The sequence below is a fragment of the Poecile atricapillus genome, chromosome 9 (genome assembly GCF_030490865.1).
Source record: "Poecile atricapillus isolate bPoeAtr1 chromosome 9, bPoeAtr1.hap1, whole genome shotgun sequence".
NCBI lineage: Eukaryota > Metazoa > Chordata > Aves > Passeriformes > Paridae > Poecile > Poecile atricapillus.
The window spans coordinates 459,825-473,178 of record NC_081257.1 but is presented as its reverse complement, the minus strand read 5'-3'; the positions used below and the strand labels follow the sequence as shown (position 1 = coordinate 473,178).

The 13,354-nt window shown below is 41.4% G+C and overlaps 1 long non-coding RNA gene across 1 annotated transcript; it reads right to left on the bottom strand.

Moving 5' to 3' along the window:
• Positions 1-21: 21 nt before the first annotated feature.
• LOC131582130 (uncharacterized) lies at positions 22-4,193 on the bottom strand. Its single transcript, XR_009278286.1, has 3 exons — positions 3,881-4,193; positions 1,960-2,044; positions 22-1,470 (listed from the first exon to the last, which is right to left on the bottom strand). It is a non-coding gene; the product is annotated as an uncharacterized LOC131582130 (long non-coding RNA).
• Positions 4,194-13,354: the final 9,161 nt, after the last annotated feature.

Here is a 13,354-nt window from a genome sequence, read left to right as displayed (position 1 = left end):
ATATATGTCTGTTCCCCTTGGAGCTGGATAAAGACAGGTGAGGTTTGGATGGGGAGATGTTTCTTCCCAGGGAAGGGATTGTGTGATTTCCCAGTATCTTTGCACTTCAGTCAGCTGCTTATTCACTGAGCAAGTGCTGAAAGACTTGGGGAATCCTAACAGTTCTGTTTGGGGGGCACCTCCAGCTCTCTTGTCCAGCAGCACCATCAGGACATTGAGTTCCCAGTGTCCAGGGGTGGTTTTGCTGTCACCCTGAGGGATACCACTGGTCACTGACATCCGTCAGGACTCTGAGACATTCATCATAACCCTCTGGATGTCACCACCCAGTCAATTCGTCATTCTCCAAACTGTGCCTCTGTCAGATCCATATCTCTCCAAATAAGGGACATGTTGGCAGGGATGATGTGTTCAGAGCATTACAGAAGTCCAGAGTGGTGGCATCTGTAGCTCGGCTCTTGTGCAGTGAGGCAGTCACTCTGTCATGAAAGGCCTCTGGGTTGGTAAGGCAGCACTGACCCACTGTGTGCTCCTCAAGGTTTCCTTTGGCTTATCAAAGCATTTAAGAGGTTGGGGTGTTTTTCTCCGTTTTATCAACGGACTGTGTCTTTTGAGGACCACAAGAAAAAGCAGGCCCTTAAATTGTACATCAAGAGCAAATGGTGAAGTAAAGGCTTCATTTTTCCCATGAAGCAGAAGGGCTGTGTTAGCCATGGCCCTTCCGAGGTGCCAAACTCCCAGCCAGTAAGCTGCTGACAGGAGAGAATCTTGCACTTGTCTTCAGCCGGAGATCACTCACTCCTCAGCATGGTGGGTTGTGGCTGACAGTGCCTGAGGAGCTCAGAAATCCTTGAATGTGATCTCCTGTTCTCAGGGCATGTGTGTGGGAGCTCAGGACCTCTCAACGACAAACCAATATGATTTCGCAGAAGCCCTTTATTTACATTATGCACTTATTTATAGATTCTAAAACTGTTCACACAATCACGCATTTCTGGATTGGTGCCTCTATACTGTCCACACGTTCAGCATGCACTCCTCAAGGTTTATGATTGGTTACAATCCAGGTGTTTAACTGCCCTCTGTTATGTGGTTCTTGTGATGTTTTTCTGTTTCTCAGCCTCTCCTTTTTTATTCTAGAACAGCAACCTTGAGAAATTCCAGAGGGTCTGATGAGAAATTCTACAGATGGTTTGGCTGGGGCACACTATGGCCTAATGTAGCTACATTGCTACATTTCCCCCTTCTTCTTGCACCAGACAAACCCTCTTTACTGTATTTTCTAACAAGTGAGTCACCAATTTTATTATGCATGGAATAATTCAAAGCAATATAATAACAAAGTAGTAACAAAGTTTCCTTTACGATATCTTCCAACCATTCAGTTATTCCCCATCCCTTAAACCATTCATCTAAACCCCAATTTTTCACAATCAGTTTCTTCTGTTATCTTGTAATTGTTTGAGTCCCCTGTGAATAGATGCAGAATGGTCAGAGAGATTCATTCATAAAACACATTCCTTCAAAATCCTCACACCCATGCCCATGTGCTAACAGCAAAAAAAAATCTATAGCAGCTCTATTTTGCAGTGTGCTGTGTCTAATACTATGTACATCAGTGAACATTTGATTTAAAACAGCTGAAGTAATGTTTAATTGCTTGACTGTCCAGCATCCCAACTTATTAAGTGTAGTCAAAGCTTGAGCAGCAGCAACACCTGGAGTAAGGAATGATGCTATTATTCATTCTGGAGCACCCTAAAACTACGTTATTGTTACAGTCAGATCCCAAGCCTGTGATTGCTCTCAGCTCTCTTGCTATGTACTGCTCTCCAAATGGTCTGATTCAACATCTCACACATGGTAGAGACAAACGTGGTCAATTTTCCTAAATAACGAGGCCCAACAAATTACTTGGAGTTGAGGGCCATGCCCTATCCCCACAGATTAGAAAGATACCTGGTGGAAGCTTTCTTACAGTCGCATTTGCACCAGCACTCCCAGGATAAGTCCAATCGTGGCAGTATTTAGTCACATTCTTATACTATGGAGAATTGGGATAAAGAATGACACTATTATTTTTGGGATGTGGGACTAAAACATTGCTCATATCAGTTGATTTTGGATTTAGAAAGTAGTTAAAGAAAAAATAGCAATTTCCAGGCACAAATCCTAACAGGTCTAGTTCTTGAGGCTCTGATCCACTTTCATTCAGTGATGGTGCTATCACACCTGCCTGGAAGCCCTTGCCATTTGGCCTAATACCCAACTTTTTGCACATACCCAATTTTGTGCCACCTCTGGTTATGTTACACCAGTGATTCTCTGCATTTGATCTATAGAGAGAATCAAAGACCATGTTAATGGAATCATTTGGCCATTTTTCAAACACACTGATAACAGCACATAACTCAAGAACCTGTAAAGAATCTCCCAGCCCCTTAAGGATTTCACTGAACCATTTGCCTTTGTCCTGCCAAGTTAGGCCTGCTTTACAAGTTTTTCAATTGGCATCAGTAAAAACCATGAGGCTTTCTACATGTTGCCTTGGTAGCCAAGGTAATTCTTCTACCTGTTGATGCAGAGAAAAAAAGCTGATGAGGAGGAAAATGAGTGCTAATGAGACCTGGCATTGAAAAATAGGCCCTGATATGAAAAACAAAACATTGATTAGTTTTGTTTTGCAAAATTGTATAGAGATATGTAAAATAACCACAAAAGTTGTCATTACTATAATTCTTTGGTTATGAGTATGAGGAAACATCAGAGCAAAACAATACATGTAGTGAAAAAGAAACTGCCAGCAATTAAGAATTAATCAGATAATACCCACAATCAATGACACATGTAAAATTGTGTAATTACTTCAGCTGTCATATTAAAAAGGTCAAATTGCCAAGCCAAAACGACTTGAATCTAGTTTTGATGAAGAAAACATCTGGGTTTGTTGGCAGTTTTCCCATCCATGTAGAGCTAGGGCCTGGCCACAGCCCAAACTTAATTGGTGGATGTCACTTGACACATTTTAAATCAAAGCTCTTAAAAACAGCAGTTATGGGAAAACCTTAGGGTTAAAGACTAATCAAACCATCTAGTAATTGCATCCCTTGAAGTTTCCTGTTGGAAAGGTAGAATCAGAAAGGAATTATAAATATGACTCCTTAGCCAGAAAGGCTAAAGAAGAAATACAAATGAAAGCACGGTTTGAATAATTCAAAGAAACTGGTCTGATATGCCAGAACACATTCTTTCCCCCAATAAAACTGAGACCACTCTCCCCAGCCTTATAAGGAAAGGTCTGAAGTACCCCTGAGATAACTAAAAATATGCAAAAGCAGCGATTTCTATAGGTTGCACACAAATGTTACTGTATTAGTATACTTACAAAGATTGGTTAGTAAAGGAATAGAATATTCAATGTATAGATTATATAAGCAATTGTAAAGGAGAGCTCGCACTCTTGCTGCTCTTTTTCCTTCTCTTCTTCTGCCTCTTTTTCCAGCTCTCTCACTTCTGTTCTGTTACTCTCTTTCTTAGCTATCCTAAGTCCTAAAAACATGTATTCATCTTCTACCCCCTTTTGTATTGTTCCCTCTGAGCCTGCTTTGAGCTTCATCTGCTGGCTCTCAGCAGGGCTCCCTCACCCATGCCCTGAAATAAACTACTAACATCTAACTCGACTGTAGAGGTCTCGGCTGTGTCCCAGACTGTCCGCACCCCGAAGTATCTCTTACAGTTTCCTTCAGGATAGAGATGCTTCAAACACAGCAAACCTCTTCTTCAAAAATCTGAAAGTGGTCACAGACAGGACTGCAAGTCTGTATCTGGACACTCAAAGTGTGAAGGCAGAGGAAGTACAGTAAGATGAGAGACTACATACCCAGCAAAGCCCAGGAGTCCCCTCGGTCCCAAAATCCTTGTGTGCTCTGGAAGAAACAACAGAAAGCAAGAGACTTTTGGAGAAAGTTAACAGAAAAAGCCAGGAGTGCCGTGGGAAAAGCCCGGAGAGAAACATCTTCCCTGGTGTCTAAAAATGGTGCTGAGCAAAAAGACATACAGGGAGAAAGAAATATCTTAAGTGAAAATAAAGAACAAAGGCTGGCATTGAAAGAGGAACGTAGTCGGGGGAATGGGAGAGAAAAGGAATGTGAAGAAGAAAGAGAAACTGAAGTAAAAGAGCTAAGATGCGGGGGATGGGTACAGAGGCACAGAGATTGGAATGCAAAGAGAGGAGGGGGGAGCAAAAGGCGGAGGGAAAGGCGGGGTAAAAGGCGGAGTGGAGGGTGGAACGAAAGGCATGGAGAACCAGGAGGGAGGGAACGGCCCACCCACAGGGATGGCAGGCAGGGCCGGAGCCCAAGAAAAAGGCATGGAAAACTGGAAGTGGCCAGCCAGTGGAACTCTGACTCTGATCAAGATACGAGCGATGAATGCTCAAAGCCCGAGTCCTCAGAAGAGGAAACAATAAACAAGAACATCCCCCCCGCTCCCTCTCTAAGAAGCGCCGGGATAATACCCAGTTTGCTACAAAGTCATGATTTATTGGGTTTTCAAAATGTTTTTATATACCCTTTTGGAATTAATTTTGTGTTTTAAATAATTATGAGTTTATGCAGTTGTAGTTTTTTGGAGTTTTATTAAAGAAATTATTGTGATTCTTTAAAAGTTTAAAAAGCCTCTTTTTAAAAAACAAACATGTTTAAAGTGAATATTAACAGAAATTACCTTGTAATAATTAGTTTTAGAACCTAAAGTCAAAATATGGTGTGATTTACAGTTTTTAAGAAAACCTTCCAATTAATGTTATTTACAGAAGAGATTTGTGGTTTAAAAAATAATTAGTTAAAAGAACTTTACTATACAAGACAAAGTTAAGTTAGGGTATATATTACCAATTTGCTTGTTTTTTCCACAATTTTAATAAAGTAATTTCAATGTGAATCTTTTTGTTATATAAAACACATATAACTGCATATATATCAATTTGGATTTTGGATTTTAGTTTAAAAATTGGACTTGATGTTTTTGAAAAGTGCTACAAAAGCTAAATAACAACTTGTCAAATCCTGTGTTGTGGTTTTTTGGAGAGGCTGCACTTTGGAATCTTAGCTAATTTGGGCATATACTAGGCAAATTTTTGTTATGAATGAGTATTTTTAGTAACATTTGCAGTTTTTGTGGGTTGTTCTTAGAGCTAGATGACATAGAATTGTGATGTATTTGTTACATTTTTATAATTTTTATAGTGAATTCATGTTACTGTTGGCTTGAATGTTTTTAAGTTAAATTGTATAACTTGAATATTCTTTTAAAGTTAAGTTTTGTTATTTCCTTTTGTCATAAATAATTATTGTTAAGTTTAAATATTGTTTCATTTAAATTGTTTTATGTTTTATTGGAGACAGTTGTTTAAATTACAAAGTATAGTTATTTTTCTAGAAATATGAAGACAGCTACAACTGAAACAGCTGTGATAGAACACTGATGAACACCTGCTTGTGGACAAAAATGAATGCAGTCTGTGGCACCCTAGACTTCATTGAGAGTTCTATTGAGTTGTTGCAATTTTTGCAGTTTTGTTTGTTATAGCTTTCTTATTTTTCAGTGTTTCTAAAATTTTAAGATGTACCATTGCTGAAGATCAGCTGCCATAGAAGAAGCTTCCGATTAAACCAATTGCTGAATGATTTAATTGATCTGATACCTAAGGCTTTTGATCATTTGTTTTGTACAAATGCATTTTAACAGTTTGCTGTGCTGTAAGCATCTCATAGCTGTTATTATTGAGAATTTTGTTTTAGAAATGTGTTAAAAGGCATGTTTCCAGTTTAAAGTCTAAGGCCCTGGCCAAGCCTTGACTTTACCTGGATAGAATGTTTGTCAACAGATCCAAATGTTTTTGTACCAAATCAGTATTTGAGTCACCTTTTGACTCAGCAATTATATTAATATGACAGCTGGATCAATTTTAAAGTGAGCTTGGAAAATCATTTCCGGAGGTGATTATCCAATCCTTCACTGATGATTTTTTGTTTTTGTTTGTTTATTAACTATGGGATGCTGGTACAGTGTTTTAGTAATTAATAGTAGTTTTATATTACATATGTTATTAATAATGTTTATGATTTAATTGATTTTTAACTGCTATAGGTTCTTACTAATTGTGTGTAAGGTTTTGTGTTAATGTTGAACAGAAGTACATCTCATTTTTATTTTTTTAAGAAAATGGGGGAGATTGATACCCTAAAAGCATTTGATTAGTGTAATTCATTAACTTAAAGGAGAAAAGTGCCTGTGTTTTGTTGGCAGGTTCAGAAAGGTCACCTGTCCATCTGACCAGACTGTCTGCCTCTGAACACATGAGATCCAGTGAACAGAGAAGTCACCACACAGCCTTGGTACTCCAGACATGGATCAGAAGTGGACCTGTCAGGACACAGTTGTGTCTGAACACTATACAGACAGTTGCCAACAGAAATTTTATGTTGTTATTATGATGTGGTGTCTCTATCAATTTTTCAGTTACCCTTTGTTTTAGGATTTAGAAGGATCTGAAGAACAACTTGAACATCAAAGCCCTCAGTCACCGATCAGCTGCCAGCTGACATCACGGGAGCAGTGAACATTCCAGGACTGAATCGTGTTAGAGAAATTTTATAAAAGATTTAAGAAGTGTAGAGACTCCATCTAACTATATATAAAGCAAATTGCTTTCACGCTTAGACTACATATATACCAGAGCACGTGTGTTAAAAGTAGTTAGATAATAGTTTAAGATAAAGTGATTAGCCTGTGTAGTAATTGTTATGTTAGTATAAAGTATAAGTATTTTCCTTTTAAGAGGTAGTATAAGCATCTTTGAAAGTTCATTTAACGTTAAAGTTTTAGCTGTAAGTTTGTAAGTACAGTGTCATTTACATGGTAAGCTGCTTATAGTAATTGTGCTGTTTATAGTCATAACACCTGAAGCAGTGAGCCCCAACCTTGTGGTACAAGCTGAGAACCCACGATCTAATAGTCTAGCCCCCGTATTTATACCCAAGCTTTAATTCCTCTGTTGACTTTTATGCATTAGCTGTTACCATCCCCAGAGTCCTATACCACCTGGATGAAGAGTTGAGCCTGCAAGTGGAGAGACTCACCCGACTTCAAAAAAGAGAAGTGGTGACAGGTGTAACCATAGCGATGCTGCTTAACCTGAGAGCAAATGGTGCTGCCACAGGTGTCTCTGCCATCGTGACCCAACAACAGAGACTATTTCAGCTACAAATGACAATTAAGAAAGACTTGCAGATAATTGAAAAACTGTGTATTTTAAATAAGTTTGTGTCCTTTGTTAAGAGCTGACTAGGAAAAGTTAACATTTTGTTTCTAGAAAGGCAGCAGATGCTTTAAAAATATACTTAGTCATTGCATGTGCATTATATTTACCAATGAAAATTGTAGTATCTATTTTATAAGCTTGTAGCTTTTTAGTTAAGCATAGTGTATTTTCTATTTTACTCAATTTTATATTATCCATTTTTAAGACTAATACACCTTATATTTTAGCAAATTAGTTACTCATAGAGAGAGGGGAATATGTTGTAGTTTAAGGCCTTGCGTTTGGAAAATATTGGGATGTAACGAAAAGCTAGTAACCCAGCCCTCTCTGTTAGGATAGTAAGGCCTCCTGCAATTAGCCAATAGCACCTAACTGTGATGTAAGCAGATGGGAGTAACACAATGAGTGTAGCACAATGACCCTAATGTTAAATTCCCCTGCAATAAATCGCCATTTTCGCCATCCATCACATTGATGCTGTGGGATGTGGTCCACGCGGCTGAGGATAGCCGCCCGTGCTGGCTCTAGCCAGGGTGCCCGCCTTGCTTGAAAACCCACAAAAGCTATGATTTTACAACTAGGATCCAATCAAAGTCCCCAAGTGTTCTGTCTTTGGAGAAATTTTGGATGGTTGCCACTATTAGTTGTATCTTCATATGGTGGTTTTACTTGGTGGGAAACACTTTTCCTGATAAAAGATTTCCATCTGTGTCATATTTAAATTGTAACTGATTTATACAGTGTCTTCCCTTTTTTCATCTAAGACAACAATTTGGTTGCTTTATATTTTTTGTGAGCTCTGAGCAATATTTGCTTATGTGTCCAGGCTTCCCACATTGAAGCATGTTTTGATGGCTTCTGTTTGCATTGCAGCAATGGCTTGTGTGAGGCAATCTATGGATATAATGAATGGCTCAAATATTCCTTGTCCTATTTCTGTGTATGTGCCCCCTGGGCTTCCTGCTGGTTGGGCTTGCAGGATTTCTTTTTCTGAATGAGCACTTGATTTAACATTCAAAGAGTCTCTGGTATCTGGAGGAAATAAATTTGGTTCTTTGTTTGGATATGGTTGAGCTGCATCCTGTAGATTTGTTTCTTCTGCCTGTGTTTCAGTATAGAACTTTTTATCTTCCCTTTTCTTTGCAATAATGGAAGTGGCCAAAGGTGGCACTGCAGTGGGAGGTCGGCAGTCTCGATGGTTACAAAATGGCGTCTGCAGCAGTGCTCAAGCTCAGCAGTGGGGGCCGCCATCTTGTTGTATGGCAACTTCCTGTAGGGTGCCGCCATTTTGTTCAAAGGGAGCATGCTCAGTAATGATGTAAGAGAGCTTGGCACAGCTGCCTTGGCTTGCAGCTGGTTTCACTTGAATTTTAATTTAAAAAGTTAGGGGGGCTGCTGCTTTTTTCAGGACTGTTATTCCCAACACCATTAAGTTCATGTATGGAGTCGAGGGAATAACTTGTGGGCTCTATATCCCTGGCTACAAGTACATTGTAGCCTCAGGGCAGGGCTTCCCCCAGCCCCCGATGCAATATTGATTTACCAAGATAGCAATATTGATCTAGACTCAATATCAATCTGTTAACGGACAAGGAAAACTCTCTAACATTTTAAAGGTAGAAAGGGTATGTTTTAATCACGGTGCTGGGCAAGTGTGGGGCTCATCCCTTTAATACACACTGCAAGTTGACAAAAGATTCCAGTGTCTATTTATTTACAAAAGTCTTGAGTATCCAAAATACTACTACTTATTCATAACACTAATCCTTCCTATTTCCCGCTTTGTATTAAAATGCATGGTAATGAGTTTGGTAATGAGTTTAAAAAGTCATTATGCCTGCGTGGTTGGTTCTCTAAGTTGAGGAAGGGGTTGTTTTATGTGAGGAGGGGTTGTCAGAAGATGAAGAAAGAACACTCTTCCTCTCTCTGACCTTTCTACAAATGACATTTGGTAGGACTCCAATTTTCCTCTCTTGTGAATTTAATTAGGTTTTCAGATATAAGGTCTGTTATCTTCTTAAGCCTATTTATCATTTTCCCTTTCCTCATTATAACCACAGCTAAGCAAATATTTAAAGACAGGTAATTCTTTACCTAAGTCTGGAATTCATTATTTCAGATCCTTCTTCTAACTTAATCATTAAGTCTAATTCATTCTAGCAAGGCCTATCTCTAACTAAAATATGTAGTTTTTCTAAAATCTTTAATTGTTTTAAAATCAATGACTCAATATTACAAGCAGCCAAAGGTGGCGTGAGCTCAGCAGTGGGTCAAAAATGGTACATGCTGTTGCACAGGAGAAATTCCAGGGATAAAATTGCTAGCTATGCAGTTTGACAAGATCTCATTAATTACATGGCACATTTGACAAGAAACAGCCGCAACCCCATCTCCCCCAGCAGCAAGATCAAAAAGCCGAACACCAACAGAGGCCCAAAATTCAGTGAAGTTCTCCATCACCTTGAGTAGTAAATCTTCGAATTGGGAATTTAATCTTATCAGAGTCTTTAGTTTAATAAAAATAATCCCTTTGTTCTAACACATCTCTAGTTGGGTGACAAAGAGGATAGCAGGGAAAGACTCACCCCCCTGCTGCTTTTGTTAACTCTGCAGGGGATACCATGAGGCATGCTGTGGGTAATCCTGGTGCTTCTCTCTCTGCTTTTAACTGCCTTAGCACCGTAAGCATTGACTTCCATGCTATGATAAGTCCCTTGGTTTCTTTTGACGCATCAGTCACAGCATCCCAGAAAATCACTCCCAGCCTTTCCCACTCGAGGGTGTCAAAACACTCCTGGGGGTGGCAAAAAATCTTCTCTCCTGACCCCATTTTAACAGTCTCTTTAAGACTTCTGTGACATATTTAATTGCTCTCTTAGAGACAATATACTGGAGGATGTTTAGCGTGGCCAATTCTTCCTTTGACAAAGCCTTTCCCATTCTCTCCAGCCCCTGATCACTCACCTTTTCCAGTGTACCCACTGTAGCATCTGTGTATTTTTTCCAGAACTTTCATCCCTCCCAACCCTGTATAGAGCTATCCTCTGCCTGCAACCGCCATGGTCCAGCTGTGGCAGTCTCTGACCAGGCCTCCTGCCTTTTCATTCTGCAGGACCCCCTTCAAAGTTCAAAGTGTCTAGCTTGCTTCATATCACAGTGCTATCATCACAACGTGTTCCCTCGGATCATGTTACCAGAATCATATCACTAGGGTCACCAGCATGCAGGAGCTACGGACTTCTGAACAACAAACCAATATGATTTTGTGGAAGCCCTTTATTGTTTACATTATGCACTTTGTTTACATTGTTTACATTATAGATTCTAAAACTACTGTTCACGCAATCACACATTTCTGTATTGGTGCCTCTATACTGTGTTGCTAGATTTTATATATTGGTAAAGGCCTGTCTGCACAAACCAATCTTTGAAATGTCGTGATATTAAAGGCTAAAGTCCTTGAAACCTTCCTGCAGAAGAGAGTGTAGAGCAAAACAATTTCCTTGTGTACAGGAGAAAAAATGTAAACCTGTGTGCATTAGCCAGTGGTAACTTGCTTAGCCCGCGAACCCTGTAAAACCCTATATAATTGTGCTAAAGATAGAAATAAACGGCGTTCACCTTTACTTCTGTGAAGAGTGGTGAAAAAGCTGGTGGTCTCTCAATAATACTGTCCACGTGTTCAGCATGTACTCCTCAGGGTTTATGATTGGTTACAGTCTGTTACCGCTGAAGATGAATAGATCACACGGACACAGCTCGAGGTGTGGTGAAAGGAAGAGAGCGTTTATTTTCCCCCCCAGGATTTATAGGCTCCTGACCACAGCCGGGGATTGGGTGGTCAGGATAACACTTTCTCACTGCACTGGCCATGAGAGATGCTCATCACAAGACGTGTAACAGAAAGAATGTACACATATCTATGTTTACAGTTACTGTCCTGGGAAAGTCCTTAGAAAACTATGTTAGCAAGCTCAGAAGCTGAGTTTTCAGGGTGACACTGTCCAGGTGTTTAACCTCTGTTATCTGGTTCCTGTGATCTTGTTTTTCTGTTTCTCAGCCTCTTCTTTCTTATTTCTGAACAGTTTATGTCTCAGCAACCTTGTCAAATTCCAGAGGGTCTGATAAGAAATTCTATAGATGGTTTGGCTGGAGCACACTATGGTCTAAGTTGTTCAGATACATTGCTACACGTGAGCTCTCACTGCCCTTGTGCCAGTGCCCAGAACACAGGACAAGCCTGTGAGCTCGACTTGGGGGGTCTGTCTTGGTCTGTCGACTTGGGGGGTGCCTTGGACAGAGCTGCCATGCAGGACAAGGTCCCTCCGCAAGAAGGAAAATTCCAGCCCTGAGGTCCATCCCCACCCAGGCTGTGAGGTCACAGCAGGATTCTGAGGTCACAGAGCCTTGTGGTTCTGCAGCATCTAAATGTCCAGCTCCTCAGTCCTTGACCACAACTGTTGCTGACATTGGGGGACCAATGTCAGGACAGTGGTGTCAGCGAGAGCTGCAGTACTGGCAGAGGGCAAGGCACCATGGCCCTTGCTCTGTGCCTCTTCCTCCTGCTCCTCCTGGCAGTGGCCCTGCCTAACAGGGCTGCCCAGACTGTTCCATGGTGAGCACGGGGAGCAGGTGAGCCCGCGGCCTGGTTCCCCTTTCCTCGGAGGGCACTCTCTTCTCCCTGGGAAACGTTGGGGATGGTTTTCCCCAGGGCTTAAGGGAGGGTTTCCTCTGTGGGAGGGAGAGAGTCCCCAGGGGCCTGGGGCTTGTTCTGCTGCCTCTCCAGGGATGTTGCAAAGGGCCTGCAAAGAGGGTGGAGAGTGACCAGAGGCAGCCCAGAGGTCCCCAGGCCCCTCTGCAGCTTTGGCCATGTCTATTGACATCTGGCTCCCACAGCCTTACCCAACCCCCGTGCAATGCCCAGATCCCTAAGGCAGAAGGGGATCCCAGTACACCATGGAAACGGTTCTGATCTGTGCCCCATTTGTGTATTCCTGGCTGTGTGCTTCAGGGCACGTTGGAAGGTACACATGAGTGACGCTTCTGCTCGTGTTGAGGCGGACACGGGTGTTCCTCATGTACCTTCTCCCTGGCTGACACGTGCTAACAGAGTCTGCCAAGGTGTGTCTGACCGGTTGTGAGGGCCAGATCTTTGTTGCCCTCATTTCAGTAAAGGAAACTGTAATTTCTTCTTGTATTCAGCACCACGTGTGGGTGTAAAGTTCAGCTGCCACCTGCCAGTTGAGGACCAATTTGGTCAAGGAGAGGAATTTTTGCTTAGGAAGATTTGGCACTCCAGTTTCTCTTGCATGGCAGAGGCCACCCAAAATCTAAATGTTGCTACAAGTGTCCCAAGCTATTTCCAGTACATACGTAAAAATGTCTGTCTGCAACTGGAGTGATTCTGTGCCTTATCCAAAGGTGGTCCATTCTGGTTTTTCAGCGTGAACAGTGATGCTCCCAAGTTTTAAAGTTTTGATCTTTCTCTCATAGGTTAAGATGGGGACAGCTCTAGGTGGCCCATAGCTTGGGGTTCATCTCAGAAGGAGAGGCTTCATTTGGGGTCAAAGAGAAGACATGCCTTCCCTGCAAGGAGCAGTAAAGAAAATCCAGAGCCTCTTGGAGAGGCATACGCTTGAAAAAGTTTTTGTAGCCACCCATGCTGTTGAGGAAGGTAGGCAGATAGCAGTCACTTGAGGATTGGTAACTTTTGACAATGAGTGCAGCAATTGCCACTGGCTCCCCTCCCTGGCTGCAATGCTGTGGGTTTTGGCAGCTGCATTGTATAGTTTCTTGGTAGATTTTGGAGTCACTTGCCCTGTAACCATTCACCCAAGGTTCCCTTAAACAAACACACTGTGTGGCAGCAGAGAGTTGCTCTTCATAACGTAGAGATAAATTCCTATGCTTCCTATTTTAAGAGATTGAACTGCTCAAGAAAGTGCTGCCTGAGATGGTGAGGTTTGAAGCCTCTCTGGAGGAGCTGGAACTCTGTAAGGACGGGGGCTTGTGATTCACCTGTGGATTTGC